Source organism: Populus euphratica, unplaced genomic scaffold (genome assembly GCF_000495115.2).
Source record: "Populus euphratica unplaced genomic scaffold, PopEup_1.0 scaffold195.1, whole genome shotgun sequence".
Taxonomy (NCBI): Eukaryota; Viridiplantae; Streptophyta; class Magnoliopsida; order Malpighiales; family Salicaceae; genus Populus; species Populus euphratica.
The window spans coordinates 287,324-307,880 of record NW_011500076.1 but is presented as its reverse complement, the minus strand read 5'-3'; the positions used below and the strand labels follow the sequence as shown (position 1 = coordinate 307,880).

General features: G+C 29.1%; 1 long non-coding RNA gene across 1 annotated transcript; it reads right to left on the bottom strand.

Moving 5' to 3' along the window:
* Positions 1 to 6,027: 6,027 nt before the first annotated feature.
* Positions 6,028 to 9,273, bottom strand: LOC105108656 (uncharacterized). The gene is made up of 2 exons (XR_839095.1): positions 8,909 to 9,273; positions 6,028 to 8,549 (listed from the first exon to the last, which is right to left on the bottom strand). It is a non-coding gene; the product is annotated as an uncharacterized LOC105108656 (long non-coding RNA).
* Positions 9,274 to 20,557: the final 11,284 nt, after the last annotated feature.

The window sequence follows — 20,557 nt, the reverse complement described above, 5'->3', positions numbered from 1 at the left end:
TCAATTCCACAAGTCATGAAATTAAAGATTATATAAATTTTCAGTAATATTAAAGGAACTTGAATTCATAACCATTAAAGAACAAATTTAAAATCAAATTAATTAAGCTATCCTTCTAAATTAAATATATGTATATTGTTGTTATGTTGAAACGTGGTCGTGAGTTTTTTGATGGGAAGATTTAAGGATAGAGTAGGTCCAGAGTGATATTTCAAACAGAAAAACTATGAGTTCATGAGTTAACACAACACAAATTTTAGAAATTGCTATTTCAAAAAAGTTCAAATAAAAAATATTTAAAAAATAACTATTATAACAATTCCAACTCTCAGAAGATTTCATGAATTGAATGACAGTAGAGACATGCTGATACTCTTTCCTTTTTAGTTTTAACCGAAAGTGTTTTTCTAACTTCATGTTACTTGTTTCTTTGTATAAGATAAATTAAATAACTTTTTGAGGATATATTTTTCATGGAAAAACATTACATTGGTTTTTTTAGTATTTTTTAATAATTTTGATATTTTGTTTTTGTATGAAGGACACTGGCTAGCGGGTTTTATAGGTTTTACTGGTATTGGTTCGAACCTCCTTGCAGAACAGATAGCTATTAAGAATGGTTTGTTGGTGGCATGGAACAATGGTCACAGAAGGGTTATCTGCAGCTCTGCTGACTCTATGAATGCGTTACGGCTTGTTAAGGAGGTTGATGTGCAGTTTCATCATTTTGAGGTGATCATCTAGGACACTAGAGAGCTCTTGTCTAGGGAGTGGGATATTCAGTCGAACAATACCTTCATATATATATATATATTGAAGATCTTGGTAGTCAAGTATTGATTTCTAAGGGATTAAGATGAAAACAAACATACTGCGGATATACTGATTAGATGATACAATAAATCTATTATTTCCAAGATTAGTCACGTAATAATAAATTTATATTTAAATATAAATTAAGTTTTTAAATTAGGGTGTTTTTAATATGCAAATCAATGGCTAAGCACACGTTGGCAATACAGTGACTAAGTACCTAAGTTTCTTTCCATAATAATACATTGAGAGTTTAATGTATATTTAAAATTAGTTATTACAAATAAAATAATAAAAAAAACGTTTTAAAGAAAAAATAGTTATATAAAATAAAAGATAGAACCATTAAACCCAAATGTGTACTCCTAGAATTCTTAGATTTATTGATGGAATTTTTTGTTAATATTTATATTTTTATTCTATCAGTAATAAATTTACTAATGAGCTCAAAGATGAAAATGTTTTATTGATAAACTTTTTTCTGTAATTTTTATTCTATCAATAATAAAATTATTGATAAATTTAATGACGATAAGAGCATGTAAAAAAAAATTACCTATTTCATTTCATCCGTATTTTCCTTGGGAATTTTGCCATATAATAGCTAGAAACATCATATGCAATTCTTTTAGTAATTAAATAGTGGCACAATGATATTTATAGTAATTCTTTTCCAACTCTCTGGAATATATTAACAGATTTAATTCTTTGGTGTTCCTATTAGTAATTATTTGATTAAAAAAACCTATTTAACAATAATAAAAAATAATTAAAATTAATTAAATTAATATAAATCAGCACTCAATAATACTTAGGAACTGAGCTACTTGAGGCAAAAAAAAAAACTACTCAAAAAAATTCTTTAAGAAAGGGATTTTTGTGCTTTTTATAACAAAAAAAAGAAGAAGAGGTGTGTTTGTTATAAAATGAGGGATTTTGATCTTTTAATTAGGGCATTTTACCAACAATAATTAAATATTAATATTTTTAATCAATCCATCAGTGATTCCATCTGTAATATTTTGTTTTAGTTTTAAAATTAATTAAAAAATTTCAGAAACCCTTCAAGTATCATTAATGACTTTTCAGTCCATCGATAATTTTGTCTATAATATTTAATTTAATCAAAATATTTTAGAAATCCTTCAAATATCACTCACGACTTTTCAGTCCGTTAGTGATTTTTAATTTAATAATTTTTTTAAAAAACCCCTCAAATATCACTAATGACTTTTCAACCCGTCGATGATTCTGTCTATAAAAACAATAATTAATAATGTAATTAAAAAATAAATATTTCTGAACTTTTAAGAAAATATCAACAGAATTAATCCGTTGATGATCCTGTATGTAATTGACAACATGAATAGTGAAGTTGAGAAGTGAATAGTTTAAGAGTTCTCTAGAATATACTGACAAAATTAATTTTTTGGTAATACCCTATATAATTAATATAATGAACAACATCAAGGAGAATGGAACAATTCCAATATTCTCTGGAATATATCGACAAACTTATTTTTTTTGGTATAAATTAATTTTTGTTGCCAGATTGTATTTTTAGTTTTCCTTATCTATCTGTCTTGTAAGTTTTAAAGATCATAATAGTACACACAACATAATAACATCAATTCTTTATATAATAATAAAATTATATAAAATAAATATTTTTTTAATTTAGTAATAAGTTAATATCATTGTTATTATATCCACGAGCACACTCATACATATACTAGTTTATTCCATGCCCTGTAGTATGAAGTAAATTTCTTCATCGCAAAAAAAGGTGTAGATATTATTAATGTTTTTTTTTATCTCTAAGAAAAATTTTAACTACAAATTAAAAAGTTGATACATGTATTAAATACAATAAATCAAAAATTTTAAGTATCATTAAATAATAATAAATATAATGATTTCAACCAAAAATTGAGTTGGGAAGCTGAGATAAAAAAAACATTAAGCTACCCAGATATTATATTGCAAAGAGCATTTAAATCTTATTATTTAATTATACAATAATAAAATTATTTTTTATTAGAAAATAAATAATTTAAACACCATTCAAAAAAATCTAGTGTAATTCCTCTTTGCTTATTAATATATTTTTTTCAATTAAATTTTTTTTTTCATTATAGATTCTTTGTTTGATTAAAAAAACATAAAGAATTAGAATAAATATAGATTTTCAACATTAAAATCATCCGTTTTGATTGCTGGAATGTGGCTAATCAACAATGTTCTTTTTCCTTCACTATTTTTCAGCATGATTCTCTCTCCTCTCTCAACCCAAAAACAAAAACATATATATAAATACAAAATAATATTTTGGACTAAAATGACAGCTTGCATAAATTTTTCAATCCTTTTTCTTTGAAATTTATTTTTTATTACATATTTAACTCATTAAATCAGCCACAGAAAAACTCAATTGAAAATAGAATTAATAAAATTAAATTTGATTTTTATCTTACCAAATTAACTATCAATCAAAGTTGAGTTTCAAAAGAGTTTGTTTTTGAAAGGAACAGAAACTCATATCAAGCCAGTTAAAAGAAAACAAATCACGAACCACAACTCTAAATCAATGTAGTATAAAAATATCAAATTAAAAGAAAAGTCCAGTGATTTTATTTATTTTTATTTTCCGTTAACTGTTCATAGAGACGAAGTCTTTACCCAAATATTTTAGTGTTTTTAGTCATATATATATATATATGTGTGTGTGTGTGTGTGTAGAAAAGATTCGGAGGCTACTCACAGTCTCACACAGTGTAGTCTGATCATGTTAATAGATCATAAATTTCAATATTTTTTTATTAATTTTTTTAATTAATGATGTACGTTCGATAATTAGCATGACGATGTAGTGATTAATTTAATTACAGTTCGGCAAGGTAACTTCTAACAACAAAATATTGGAAATATTATGGTACAAGAATTTTGGGGTTTAATTTTTGAAAATAACACAACCTCCAAAAAGTTTGGAAAACAGAGCATAGTTCCAGAATTTACTGAGAAAATAGCACAGTGGTTCAGAAGTGTCGTTCCCAGCAACATAATCATTTCTTTTAAGAAATATATACAACTTCCTATATAATTTTAAACTTATACAAGGCCCTAGCTTTTATACATCAAACAGGCAATCTCATGAAAACAGCTATAAATTTAAATTTAATAATTGAAAAATTTTACATTTCAAAAATGTTATTTATTTTATTTATTTATATTCAAATTAATTTTTTAGTGATTTTAAATTATTTTAATATACTAATATAAAAAATTAATAATATTTCTATTCATTTTAAAATAAAAAAAACTTTAAAAATCAATTATTTATACAATATCAGACGGGCTAACTACCCCCATTAAGTCAATACATGGCTTTATTTCACTATCTTTTAATCTCCATGTGGGCCCATCTTGCCATATTTATCTTCAACCTCCATGTTAAAATATCTAATTGAGCTTCTTTATCTAATTTATTTTAACATCAACTCTCATCTTTTACTTTTGTACGAACAAAACCATAAAATTCAAGCTTACGAGCTGTAGATAATAGACCACTACTGTCGATGTTCTTCTCCATGTCCTCTAGCGTCAATTATTTTCACGAACAAACATCGTAACGAACAAACACTGTAACGTCTGTTGAATTTCTTGTCTTACCTCCAAATATTTTTCTAAATCTATACGTGATTGGTTTAATTTCAAATATGGTCTAGAAATTACATGTGTTTTTAACATTGTTTGGTTTTCAAGAATAAAAAGATAAAAAATTATATATATTTGCATTTTCCCAACAGTGCAACTCATGAAGATATATTATTTCTCAAAAAAAAAAAACTCTTAAAGTTGTAAGTACTTTTTTTTAAAAAAAAAATTTGGGTATTTTTTCCAGATCTTTCTTACATATGTCATATGTTGTCCTACATGTGTCACCCCAGAGAATGCTAAAACGGTACAATGGCAATGAAACTGGGGTTTGCAGTAGCAGATCTGTGTCTTTGTTTCTTCAAGTGGCAGATTCAAAAATGGCAGATCAATTTTTGTGTGCAGAAACACGGGTGCCTTTTTGACTGATTGGTAGCAGGAACTTGTTTTTGCAGACGTAGCAAAGAAGCTCCAAGGGATCTTACAAGCGAAGCTTTCTCCTTTTTTCCAGCTTTAGTGGGAGACTTGAATCACTTGCAGCCTTCGATAAATTTCCTGCTTCACCTTAAATTGTTCCATTTACATACCTAATTAGGGTGCATTTTAATTTATTTTTCTGTTAATTGTATAAACAATATCCAATGCTCAAATGGGATAGTTATCATCATGCATGATTATCTTCATGATTGGCATAAAAATTCACCTAGAAAATGTTTAACATTCCAAAAAAAAAAGAAAAAAAAAACATGAAAGTGTAATTTATTAAGAATTTTCAAATAATTAATGAACTTACTGTATATAAATCTCGTGATGGTTTAAACAATACTTAAGCATCAATTATTGGTGTTTAGTGGCCTGCAACGTACACCTCATCAAATCATATAAGGTATGATCTCACATAAATATGCAACGCTAATCTAATTATTTCCTCTTATTTCTCCTAGCTATATATGGCTCGCGGACCTTCATATCACAAGATCAACTGTTCTTGCTGGTATTGAAACCTAATCAATGTCCAGTTGTAGCTAACAGCAGCACCAATTAAAGGATCGAAAGGCGTATTATATAATACATAACCACCATGTTAAAATCATCATAGATACTAGAAGCTAGAAATTAAAAACATATATGGTTTTAAACATGGATGTTAAACCTAGCTCGAAAATTAATCCAGATTAGATTTTGAGTTCAACTGAAAATTATTTTTTTTAAAAAAAAAACTAACCTGTTCAACACCAGGAATTCTTTTAAATAAAAATATTATTTTAAAAAATAATTAATTTAAATTCATTCCATGATTCATAAGTTGATCACATAACCTAGTATGTTACATTTTTTCGGGTTAGTTTTCATATCGGTCTCACAGCACACAACTATGGTTTCTAGGACACAAGTTTCATATCTTTCAAGACCATCTCGTTTATTGCATATGGTTTCCAGTCAACATCTATATTTTCTGTAATTAAACTTCCGAATCAACACAATATATCCTTATTAGATAAACGGATAGATAATTAATAAATAAAAATAATATCCAATTCATCACATAGGGTATCCAGATTGAAAAGGTCTAAATGTAACACACAATCATCATATAGAAAATGATAAACTTACCTCCTCTTCCATATAGATCTTCGATTCATCTCTAGCACACAATTATACTAATCTAATAATGAACTTCACATATTAATCAAGTTTTGTAGTAATTCATAGGTTCTAGAAATCAAGTGACAATCCCTACTAGTACATGCAGCTCTATTGAAACAAAAATGGATCCTAAGATAAATAATTTCTTGTGTTCCTCTCAACCAGATTGATGGGATTAATTATCAATTTATTTCAAGATTAACGAGAAAGGCTAATGATTTACATATAGATGGTATACACATTTAAATCCTCCAAAATTAAGATGAGATTTCTCTAAGCTTTTATTAGGGCAAACAAGTCAGCATCTGCTCCTTCATCTCAAAACTTAATTATATGTCCCTAACTATAGTAACTGATTAAAGTAGAACACAGGAACATGAAGAAAAAGAACAGCATTTTCCAACTTGCTTGATTCTCAACAGCACTAGAAAGAAAGCTCTACCACAAACTACAATTTAATTGATATTAAAAATAGCAATATCCAATTTTTATTCTGGTAGTGATATGATATATTGTATGACTTAGAACTAGAATATGTTGTATCTGTGGACAACAATTATTGTCTATAAGGTGGAAAATAAAACAGTGTATCCAATCTTCAGATGCTGATAGTCATGATAAAGACGGGAAAAAGAATTGAAGGAGAAATACATTGGTAACAATCTAATCCATGTTGTCACTAAAATCGCATCGAAGTTGTATTTTCAAGAACAAATCCAACCACAAACACTACTCCATATTCCCTATGTGACAACTTGATTATCACCACCGTTTAATTAGGCAGCTATATGATCAGGGTAATATTAAATCTTTTCAATTAATATGTAAAGAATATAGCCAAGAAATTGCAACTGGAAGCATCGATCTTTTGCAGATATGAATATGAAGTGGTTTCCCTATCTTTGCAACAACTTGAAGGAACAAGTCATATACTTGTCCATTGTTACCGAAACTTGATATCAGAAATTAGCTAACTTCTCAGAACAGTTGATGTAAAAACACTAGAATCCCTTTTTATATAATTAAGACCTGCCCTATATAGGGGCTATATTCATATCCCTTGTATTCTTAATCAACACCTACTGACACAATGCATACTTCTTTATGTTAGTGCAACATTTTCCATTTTCATAAAACAACTTGTATACAGTATATGACTTGGCCAGAAATTAGATAGACTTTTTGTTATGTGACGAAAATGTTACGGAGAGATTTCTATAATTTGCACGAAATGTCAAGTTTGTCACCAGAAGACTCAAAATGTGTGCATGGGAATGAACCATGCAATGTCATGCCAATGAGCCTTGTTTTGGATCGGATATTTTGGAAACAATTGTCATACCAAATCTTTTTCCCTTAAGATACAGAATGAGAAATGGAAAGTAAAGCAACAGCCTCGTTTTTAAACACAGGGACAAAAAGAAAAGAATTTCTGATGTTATGCTTGAATGTCTGATAGAGAGATTGAATCATCTAAAGGCTTTTTGAAGCATCACTCTATCAAAATTCCTAAATTGAAACCTCATACGGAAGTGTTGGAGTACTAATACTATATATGTGAGCTAACCGTCTACAATTGGGAAGCCACAGAATGCTAAACATTGTCCAATAGATGAAAGGAACATCCTGTGGAGGAGTGTCAATGTCTGCTCAGAACTGTGGATCATGCAACACCAAACTGGACCACTAACCTTGTGGAATTAAGGATGAAACCAAATTTGTACCACCCTTTGTCTCCTATCCAGTTTCACTCCCAAAATCAGTAAAAACTAAAAAGGTTAAATGAGGCTAAAAATTATTTATTGAAGTACAAGGAAAACAGATCGCAAAAACCAATTGTATATGGCATGTTACGAGAGCATAGGATTTACCACCGTATATCTACCCAATTTAAATAAAACATATAAATTTTCTAATCAGCATGCTTTTCTTGTGTCTTGTGAATTTAATTTACCTATTGATTCTTGATATATACCTGCAGCCTAATAAAGACAAACATGGAAGCATACAGCCATGAAGAGAGGAGAGTGATGGATAATATAGTCTTTCTTGACATTTTTTAGTTGTTGTAAGATACATAGCTGGATCTGAGTAGGTTAAAAATCCGTCAATATTCTGATTGGACAAGGCAGATTTGTGAGTGTCTGCATGCTTATGTTTGCATATGCATAATTCTTGTGTATGCAATAAAGAAAGATAGAGATGTTGATTAATGAGATAAAAATCACATTATAACCAACTAGAAATTGCAGTTTCAATGATAATTAATCCAGAGATAAACAAAAAGAAAAGAAAAGGGAAGATGAAACTTTGAGGAACCAAATACTTAATACCTGTATGAATTAAGCTCTTGTGAGAGCAAATTAGACCCCAGAAAGCATGTTTCCGAATCTCTTCTGCTGTTGGTGAATGAGTGATTGAAGCTGCAAGATGACCTGGTGGAACCATATATTTATACAGGTCTAAGTTCAAGCTAGTTTAATTCTAATTATTTTTCTACCCTTTTTCCTGGAAAATACGTATACCCCATGTATGAGGAACAAGTTTACCTATGTGCCTTCCCTGTTAGTACAATTCCTTTTTCTTGATAATTATAACAAATCACCAATATATTCTACTTTCATAGCCAGAAAAACTCACAATCAATTGATCAACCTAAACTACTAAGACAACCTACCTCGATTCGTTGGTTTATATATCAATATGTATCTATGACAATATTAATCTTGTCTATCTATAAATAGTGCTATAAGATTATTGTTGATATATGTATAAAGAGTAATAGGTTCATTACCAGATCATGCTGGCAGCTTCAACCTCTCAAACCAACACATCAAACAAATTGAAGGATGAACCAAATGGGGGGAGTGAGGTTAGGTGCTTGTTGGGAAATTTGGAAAAGTAAGAGCTCAAATTTAAAGGGAAAGAAGCAAAAGCTTTCACACCTCTAAAGATCACAAAAGAAAGCGCAACCATGCATGTTTTAGGTAGGGGAACCCTCGTAACTCCCCCTCTCCATTTTTGTAAATGCACCCTCTCCTTCCCGAATCTGCTCTACTGTGTCATAGATGGAGTATTTAATGGTGAGTTTTGGTCTTTCCTCACAGCTATTGACACAGACTTCCTGCCTCCCCTCCCCTTCCCTCTTTCTCTCTCTACACAGGGTTGCAAGGGTGAATATGTCAATAAAAGGGACCACAGTACTGTCCTCCTAACCCTGCTCTCAACTAAGATTAATTAAGTTAACGTTAGTACTGTTATATGTCAAGGAAATTAAGTTGCTAAGGTCAAACTAAAAAGTGGTTGGATGAAAAACCAGCTGAAACTAACAAGGTTAATTATACTTCAAACAATAATAAATATTGTTAATAGTAATTTCATCCAATATATTGGACACCCTAAATTGTAAATTAAATAACCTGATTAGTTAATTTTTTTAAATAAATTAATCTAAATTAACTTGATTGATCCACAGCCCGTGTCTTTAGCCATGTACAACAAGAAGGAAAAAAAATTACCTAGAAGAAAAGGTTAGAAATTAAATGATATGCCGTAGAGACAATTATGGTTAGTTAATTTATAGGTAAGGGTTAGCCTTTTGACCTAATCTAAGGGCGTATTTCTAATAGAAGTGGAAGTTATACAGCATGTGGATTCGTAAGAAAAAAATGGTTGGGAGACGGGAAAGAAAAAGGGTGCACGCTTGATTTGTCATAGATTATGTCCTTTACCCTATGGATTGCATGGTCCTTCAAAATAAAGGGATTATTTTTTTCCCTTTTTTCCAAAATGCTGTGTGTTCGTAGCTGCTTTCTTTGCTAGAACACTGTCTGTGATAAATCTTGGCCTCAGCTAGGGTTTCTTGAGCTTACTCTCACCTTAAGCAATAGGCAGTTGCCGTGTGCTAAAAAAAAGGACCTAAAGCAATGCCATTTCAGTAAATACTGTTTCATTATTTATATGAAGTGTATGAATTGGCCAGGTTGGTGGAATCAGTATAGAGGGCATCCTTTTGTCTTTAGCTTTGGGCGGTTCTTCTGTCTGTGGTGTGTTTGGTTGACAAGCGATGACATGTAGACAGGCCCTAATGGAAGGGAAGGACCACACCTTTTTCTTTAATATTTTGATTAAATTGATAGGGTCACATGGTTTTGCTTTGTAATTTAGCTCAAAGAGTTGCATCTTCATTTGATTAAGGAAGGTGTGATGTTGGTTGTGAATAAAGCATTGTAAGATTAGGGTTTTTCTTTACCAATTCATCTGTGTTCTCTTCTTTTTCCCGTATTTTTTGTCCCACTTTTGTTTGTTTATATGTTCACTTGTTCTTCCTTTATAGATAGGGTTTGGAGATGCCTCTTGATTTCCCCACATTTATTATTTTTTCTTAGTCCAATTAAATATTTGATAAAAACAAAAAAAACTTGGTCATTCAAGGAAAACTTTTTTTTTTTAATTTATTTTGGATCCCCTTCATTTCGAGTTTCTCCGCATCCTTCATCGTTTTTTTGGATAACTTAAGCTCAAATTTTAGCTGTGGGAAAGAGACAAAACCAGTGAAGTTCATTTTTTTACCAGAAGCTGGTAATGCATTTAATTTCCTCCTCAAGAAAAGAAAAGGAGTAGTCAAGAACATCAGCATTAAATTATTCAAATGATTGAGCTTTCCAAATCCCGTTCTGACCATGTGGCAGAATTTTAGAGGGACAACACAAATATATATATCTTCTGTCAGCTGGCTGGATGTGAACTGTGAAGAAAGGTTTGAATTTCTCCATCATTAATAATGATATTTTTTTTGCTTTCTTTTTGATCAATTTTCTTTGAAGGCTATGTGAAATAACTGTGGAATACATTCATCAAGAAATCCAAGGCTCAGGAAATATAATTGATCTTTTAAATGTTTAAAAAAGAAGAAGCAAGAAATACCTACGAAAATTAACTCTAGAATCCTCCATTCTTTCACTATTAATCGAGGCCAGGTAGCATCAAATGGGATCAAGAGATGTGACAACATGTACCAGCCGGAAGCTTTTAGCCCGTCTTCCTTTGACCTTACCACATTTTTTCCTTTTTTAATTCTCCATATCTCCAAGTATTTTTTTTCTGATAAATCAAAAACTAAGTTATATCTGAAAAGCTCCCTAAGGTTTTAATCTAGGAAATTAAGTATATTTCTTAATCGCCATAACCTCATCACGGGTTCCATATCTTTACATTTTACTCATTGAACAACGGATTTATTGATTGTCCCATCTGTCTCATAACATTTGTAATTCAAACTTTAGCTTCACCTTGAGCTAAATACAAAGGTCCATTGAACATGGAATCTTTTCCTTTCCTGTTCTGTAAAGCAAGAGCAATTTAAAGAGATTGATTGATTAATGTGACTTGTTATGTGCTCATGCATTTCTATGACCTAAATCTTGGGAGCACCTTTTGGTTTCATGGAGCGATATCTTGTGTCGATTTTGTTTTTATATGCTAGGGTTTATTGGAAGAAGGATCTTCACAAACCTAGTGTCATTTGTCCTTCACCAATTGGCTTGGGATCGAGAGTAGAGGCTTCTTGGGAGTCAGGCACATAGTTTTCTATGTATCTCTAATTCATGCGTTACGCTAGCTCACCTCGTCAAGAATTGGAAAAGAGTCTTTGCACATCTATCTATCTAAAACAGGGAAGTTGGAATTGCCCCACATATTACACCAAAATGGTTTCACAATGTTTAAAGACCATGCTACCCTCAAGAAATGAGAAAAAAAACCAGCAAGAGGTGTTTAAAGGATACTTTTTTTTAATAAAAGATTTATATAGAGAGGGAATAACACATAATTGTATCATTTCCATCGATTATATATTTGATTAGATAGAAAATCATGAGAAATTGGTTAAATGATTGCCCCCATCCTCTCGCCGCTGTTGGAATATTTTGTAAATAAAATTAAGAAAGTAAGTTTGTTCCATATTTAAAAATAACACTTTCTCCAAAATATTTGTAACTGTAATAAATTATAGACAAACGTTGTAATTTGTGTACCATTCGTTGTGAAGTACATGACGGGCGCTTGTACATGGATATTATAATTTTAACCAATGACAGTTGTTAATTTATTATTAGTTTTATAATATCATTTTATTGTTTAGCTCTTTAGAATATATTGATAGAATATTATGTTTGTTGGTAACAATAATTTTTACAAAAATCTTTTTTTAAAATATCTATTAAACATAAATAGAAAATAATTAAAAAAAGTTAAATAAATATAAAATTCAAATATTTATTATAAATTTAAATATTTATAAGTTCAAATACAATTAATTTAAAATAGAAGTGCTGAAAAAGAAAGATTTGGGTTTTTATCTAGACCATAAGGTGAATAAGAGGAAACACATGTACTATCCATTCATAATTTTATCTCCATCACCAATCAACAAAGTTTAAGTGCTTAAAATCACTCGCGAGTATCAATGGTTGAAACATTACAGGTCATTGGCAAGTACTTGGTTGTAATGTTAGAGAGACCATATACTTTATTTTTATTAGATCTATCAGACGATATTGCCTCTAACCACAAATCTGGATCAAGATTCAAATGGGTTGAAGGATCATCACTGCATCTCTTATTCAAACAAATGTTATATATTCGTGTCCAAGACTCATAGTCTAAAGAGAAAATTGTTGTTAGATAAATATATTTATATAAAAAAATAGATGTAATTAAAAAGGAAACTTACCTCCACTTCACATGTGAAACGATGGCTTGGAGCTGCCGGTGTGCGTTATAATGGAATCATGAGCACGCTAATTTCGATTCTATACACATGAGTGTGATCATTGCACAAAAGGATCAGACATAATGTGCTGAATATATTCCACCCACATGGCCTTCGAGATATACAAAGGTCTGAAATCCTTACAAATTACCACTTCCTTTCAACTTGTAAGCTCTATTTCTTTGGCATATTTTTTATCAACTAATTTTGAATCCATGTTTCATGAACATGTAGATCTTTTTTTGTTATTAGTTTTTTGGATTGTGTATCTTATACTTGATTTTGATGTTTTGATATTTTTTTATTAGTTTTTATATTCAAACATGTTTAGATAAAAAAAACATGTTTTAGAAATGAAATATATCAATTCCTTGGGTTGACAGTGGCTGGATTTATAGGTAATGTTCTTCATGTTTTTGAAAAAAATATTGTCTTACCCCTTTGATATGGATCAATTTCAATCCATTTCTTTGCACAAACACTTTTGTTATACATAATTAAAAAATAATATGATATTTATTTATATTAATAACATGCTTAAATGGTTTTTAATTCTAGGATTTCGGTTTTGAATCAAAACCTATTTTGACCAAATCATGATGATTTATTGATAATCAAAGTAAATGGATGTTAAATTATTGATCATTGCATGATTTCTAACATGTATTTGCCTTTTGTTTGGTTTGGTTTTAGAGCTGGGTTCATGTTGAATGTTCACTTGTTCTTCGTGTTCTTTCTAAGTGCATTGTCTTAGTTACATGATTTTGACTTGTTTTGTTTCATTAATTTGCCCCAAAAAATTTTTTATGCATGATTAACAAATAATCTAGTGTTCATTTGTATTAATAACATGATTTTAATGGCTTTTAATCTTAAAGTTTTGGTTTTAAAATGAAACCTATTTTGATAAAAATTGTGATGTTTAAGTGAAAATTAAAGTAATTGAATGCTAGATTATTGATCCTTACATGATTTTTGCATATATATGCCTTTTTTTTTACCAAATATAGTATGATTTGGAACCTATATTGCTGGGTTCATATTTGGTGTTCTTTATTTTTTTAATATTCGATCATTTTATTCAAGAATTTTTTAGTTTCTCTATGTTTTTTAGGTGTTTAATATGTTTCTAGATTTTTTTTTTGAATTGTTTTTGGGCCAAATGAAGATCTTGACGACTTTCCAATCTCCTTGAAATCCAAGAAACAAGTGATTGTTTCCTGTTTTTCAACTGAATATAGAGTCATGACCTCTGCCACTAGTGAAATTAGTTTGGTTTTGTAATGTCCTTCAAAACTTACAGATTAATTATTTTTCTTTGACCCATATACATTGTGACAACAAACAACTCTTTACATTCTTGTTAATCCTGTTTTTCATGAATGAACAAAACAAATTAAGGTTGATTATTATTTTATTCGATAACATATAAGCTCCAAGATCATCATTATTTCTTATATTTCTTCTACAAATCAAATAATGATATTTTTACCAAAGCATTAGGTCATGACTATTTCTCGTGTCTTTTTTGCAAGTTATGCATTTCAAGTCTTTATTCTCCAATTTGAAAGGGGTGTTGAAGTATACACTACATGACACTCTCTTTCCTAATAGGATTGATTGATTTCCTTTTCTACTTTTGCTTCTTATCTTAAAATGTTTTTAGAAATGCTTTTTTATGTGCACAAATCTTTCAAATTTAGATCTTGTTTTAGATATGTGGACTTTTTTTAAAAAAATTAATTTGATTTTAGCCCTTGTAAATTTAATTTGTTTGATCATAAAGAGATTAGGTCATGAATAAAACTTGTAGAGATTTTAATTTCTATAATTATTATACAAAATAAACGCATCAAATGTTTTTATTATTATTATTATGATTATTCAAGAGAGTTAAGGAGATTAATTGTTTATTGAAGGAATTATTTTTACATGTGAAGAAAATATACACTTCAAAAGATAGTTTTTCCAGCGTTTTTGAAATAATTAGTTTTTTTTTTCATTTGTATTTAATTTTATATTCATGGATATTATAATTTTAACCATTGACAGTTGTTAATTTATTAGTTTTATAATATTATTTTATTGTTTCGCTCTTTAGAATATATTGATATACTGCTATGTTTGTTGGTATCAATAATTTTTAAAAAATATTTTTTTAAATATTTATTAAACATAAATAGAAAATAATTAAAAAAGTTAAATGAATATAAAATTCAAATATTTATAAGTTCAAATACAATTAATTTAAAATAGAAGTGTTGAAAGAAGAAGATTTGAGTTTTTATCTAGACCATGGGGTGAATAAGAGGGAACACATTTACTACTTATTCATGATTTCATCTTCATCACCAATCAACAAAGTTTAAGTGCTCGAAATCACTTGCGAGTATTAATAGTTGAAACATTCCAGATCATTGGCAAGTATTTGGTTGTAATGTTAGGGAGACCACATATACTTGATTTTTATTAGATTTATCAGACGATATTACCTTTAACCACATATCTGGATCAAGATTCAAATGGGTTGAAAGATCATTACTACATCTCTTATTCAAACAAATGTTATATATTTGTGTCCAAGACTCATAGTCTGAAAGAGAAAATTGTTGTTAGATAAATATATTTATAAAAAAAATAAAAAATGGATGTAATTAAAAAGGAAACTTACCTCTACTTCACATGCGAAACGATGGCTTGGAACTGCCGATGTGCGTTATAATGGATTCGTGAACACGTTAATTTCAGTTCTATACACATGAGTGTGATCATTGCACAAAAGGATCAGACATAATGTGCTGAATATATTCCACCCACATGGCCTTCGAGATATACAAAGGTCTGAAATCCTTACAAATTACCACTTCCTTTCAACTTGTAAGCTCTATTTCTTTGGCATATTTTTTATCAACTAATTTTGAATCCATGTTGCAGGAACATGTAGATTTTTTTGTTTGTTATTAGTTTTTTGGATTGTGTATCTCGTACTTGATTTTGATGTTTTGATATTTTTTTATTATTTTTTATACTCAAACATGTTTGGATAAAAAAAACATGTGTTAGAAGTGAAATATATCAATTCCTTGGGTTGATAGTGGCTAGATTTATAAGCAATGTTCTTCATGTTTTTGAAAAAAACATTGTCTTACCCCTTTGATATGGATCAATTTTAGTCCATTTCATTACACAAACACTTTTGTTATACATAATTAACAAATAATATGATGTTTATTCATATTAATAACATGCTTAAATGGTTTTTAATTTTAGGATTTCAGTTTTGAATCAAAACCTATTTTGGCCAAATCATGATGATTTATTGATAATCAAAGTAAATTGATGTTAAATTATTGATCATTGCATAATTTCTAACATGTGTTTGCCTTTTGTTTGTCAATGTTTGGTTTGGTTTTAGAGCCATGTTAGTGGGTTCATGTTGAATGTTCACTTGTTCTTCTTGTTCTTTCTAAGTGTATTATCTTAGTTACATGATTTTGACTTGTTTTGTTTCATTAATTTGCCCTAAAATAATTTTTATGCATGATTAACAAATAATTTAGTGTTCATTTTCATCAATAACATGATTTTAATGGCTTTTATTCTTAAAGTTTTGGTTTTAAAATGAAACGTATTTTGATAAAAAAAAATGTGATGTTTAAGTGAAAATTAAAGTAATTGAATACTAGATTATTGATCCTTACATGATTTTTACATATATGTGTCTTTGTTTTGACCAAATATAGTATGATTTGGAATCTATGTTGCTGGGTTCATATTCGGTGTTCTTTATTTTTTTTAATATTCGATCCATTTTATTCAAGAATTGTTTAGTTTCTCTATGTTTTTTAGGTGTTTAATATGTTTCTAGACTTTGGTTTTTTTTTAAAAAAAATTGTTTTTGGGCCAAATGAAGATTTTGATTACTCTAGTGATTGTTTCTGTTTTTCAGCTGAATATAAAGCCATGACCTTTGCCACTAGTGAAATTAGTTTGGCTTTGTAGTGTCCTTCAAAACTTACAGATTAATTATTTTTCTTTGACCCATATACATTGTGACAACAAACAACTCTTTACATTCTTGTTAATCCTGTTTTTCATGAATGAACAAAACAAATTAAGGTTGATTATTATTTTATTCGATAACATATAAGCTCCAAGATCATCATTATTTCTTATATTTCTTCTACAAATCAAATAATGATATTTTTACCAAAGCATTACGTCATGACTAACTCTCTTTCCTAATAGGATCGATTGATTTCCTTTTCTACTTTTGCTTCTTATCTTAAAATGTTTTTAGAAATGCTTTTTTATGTGCATAAATGTTTTAAATTTAGATTTTGTTTTAGATATGTGGACCTTTTTAAAAATTTAATTTGATTTTAGCCCTTGTAAATTTAATTTGTTTGATCATAAAGAGATTAGGTCATGAATAAAACTTGTAGAGATTTTAATTTCTATAATTATTATACAAAACAAACACAACAAATGTTTTTATTATTATTATTATTATTATTATTCAAGAGAGTTAAGGAGATTAGTTGTTTATTGAAGGAATTATTTTTACATGTGAAGAAAAGATACACTTCAAAAGATAGTTAGTTTTTCTCGCGTTTTTGAAATAATTAGTTTTCTATTTCTTTTTTTTTCATTTGTATTTAATTTTATATTCATACAAAAAAAAATAATCAAATTCGTTGTAGTTAAATATTATTAATATGTGCTAATCGACATTATAAAAAATTTAACAAATACAATTGAAAAAATTATAAATTACAGTGAACTTTATTAATAAAATATTTTCTATTTATCTTTAAACATCATAAAAAAATATCTTATTAATACATACCAAACATAAGCATTGTAAATAGTGTCTGTGTATATTTGTGTAAAATTGTAAATACATATTTGAGACACGATTCTGAAAAGAAGTTCAGACGTGTCTCTTGGAGAGCATATATATAATTAATTAAGTGGGATATTTTCTCCAATTAACGACTTTGTGGGGGTCCATGCAATGTGATTGTGTTTCTATGTTTCCTATGCTGATCATGATATAATTAAATGCAATGATGCTTTCGCTAATGACCATGGCAAACATGTTTAGTTCTAATCTATGTTTAGGATAATGATTAAGATGCATTAACCGCAGTGACAAGAGATATTAATAAAATCTGGAAAAAGGGTTACCGACAAATTTTCTTTTTTTTTTTCCTAGTAATTAGGCAAAGCCGAATATTGGAACCGATCTTTGAAACACTTGGTTTATGTTTTGTAGAGATTGCAAGTTACGAAGGAAGGATTTCGAGTTCAAATCCGAATATATATATATATGCTGTAAATGTGACCGGTACGAAGGAAGGATTTCGAGTTCAAATCCATATATATATATATATATATATGCTGTAAATGTGACCAGAAAATCGGTTAAATTATTCTTCCATGCTTAAAATGGTATTATTATTATTATTTTACCATGATAGAGAGTATTAATTTTCATTAATCAAGACTAAAGATCTTCGTTAGACAATTTAAAAACTGTACCTTAATTTTACCGCAAATCGATGTGACATATTTAGATAAATTTAATAATTTTTTTCTAATATAGTTTGAACTCAAAAAATTATGAGATTATGTTATTATTAATGTAAAGAATATAGAATCACAAATCCATGTGCACGGTAGAAAACCTAAAATCTTTAAATTATTTTTCAAACAAAATCACTCCTATATATGCCCCACACTCTTGAAGGTTCTAAGATTCGACCTTACACTTTTTTCTTTTCTTTTCTTCTTTTTTTTTATCACAAGGAATCAATGGAAGGACGATTAAGAAGAGAGAGACTTTATGCATCCATTGATCGACAAAAACGATAGAGATCCAACGAGGGATTGGAAGATTAAGCACTCCAATCCTTTCTTACTTATAATTTCCAATTATCTAAATTTGGATTGATTGGTTCCTAATTAATCTTCCATTGCTTTGTACGTAATTTTCACTCAATTTCTCCTCTCTTATTAGTCAAATAATTTAATTATAGATAGTGAGCTATATATCCTAAGAAACATGGCCTGAAGTGTGAGAATTACGTAAAGCAAAGTGCTCAAAGTATTAATTTTTGCAGTCCTTTTCATTCTGAGATCGACCCTTACATGACCTTACATTGGCTCCCCATTTGTGGAGCTGTGTGGTACCTTTCTATTCTTTTTCTCAATAATGGCGAAGCACCACAGATGGACTAAAGATTCTTTTATGCATGTTAGGGTTCTAGAAGTATATATCAAAGTCTTGGAGAAGAAGACGTCTCGAGGGTCGACACATCAGCACTGTAAGGTTGAATCGTTAAAGGAACTATTTGCTTTCTTTCCCAATCCATTCATGAAATGTTTTGGGCAAAAGTTTGATTAAATAATTTGAAAATATATAAATCCCACCCCAAAAGAATATTATAAGAAAAGCTTAAAAGCATAAAGTGTAAATAAAATCATATTTCTTTATTAAATATTTCTTTTTTTAATAGATTGATGTGATCAATTAAATATTTTATGGTTGACCAATGAAAGCAACGCATCCTCTTTTTCTTAGAATAACAGAATTGGTATTGGATAAAAAGAGAGGAAAAAAAAAAAAATCTAATCGGCATCCTATTTTGTACTATAGATCATACACCACTAGCTCTACATTTTATCTAGTTTTATTTAATTGATATCCAAAACCATAATCACCAAAAAAAATAAAAAAACCCCTCTGATGTAACCTCACACCGTCGACTAATGACTGGTCCCGGCTGACTTTTTGGACCGTCGGATTGCGTAATTGATATATAGAACATACAGGGACCAAATTGCAAATTAATTAGTTGATTTTTTTATGAATATATGGCAGTATTTATTCATGATTGTACTATTTTAAATATTTTCAGTGTTCTGTCTGAGATTTGGTTTTTTGAGTCCCTTGGGTGGCGTGTTCCTAGAGTTAATAGTTTTAATATAAAATTATTTTCTTTTGTTTTTAATTTATAAAATAGATTGAATTCATATTTTTATCGATCTTCGTACAGAATTCAAGATTCTAGCGGGAGGAAACTGTTAGTCTACTTGCTAGTGATCTATCTCGTGAGTTTTCATAAATTATATATCTTATTAACTTATATATAGTTACTAATTAAATTTATCTAAGAATTAAACCCGCAATGTGAGTGTGTGGTGGTTCATGGAAGTTTTTATATCTCCATGGGCATCATTCACTTATGAAATGACATTTAGTGAAGCATTAAATATTAAGATTTAACTAATTAGAAGAGATATTATAATGGATATTGTTTTTAAAAATATTTTTTATTATTTTTATTATTTTAGTTGTTACACCATGAATCTATTTCCTTTTATTTCTCGTAGTAATTAGTGCTTATATATATATATATATATATAAAGTAAATTAATGAGAAAAAGAAAAGGTCGAAGGAACAAATGTTTAGGTGAATACCCAAAAGAAAAGAAGCAGCCAGTGGGAATTGATTTCCGATAGGAAGAAGGTTTATTCATGGGCTTGGTTATCACATTTGAAGTGAAAGGTGTAGCCCATTTAAGAAACTCAGGCCCATTAATCAACAAATTGACAAGGAGTCTCTCCCCGTCTTCCGCTTTTATAAAATTTAAAGGAAAAACGGC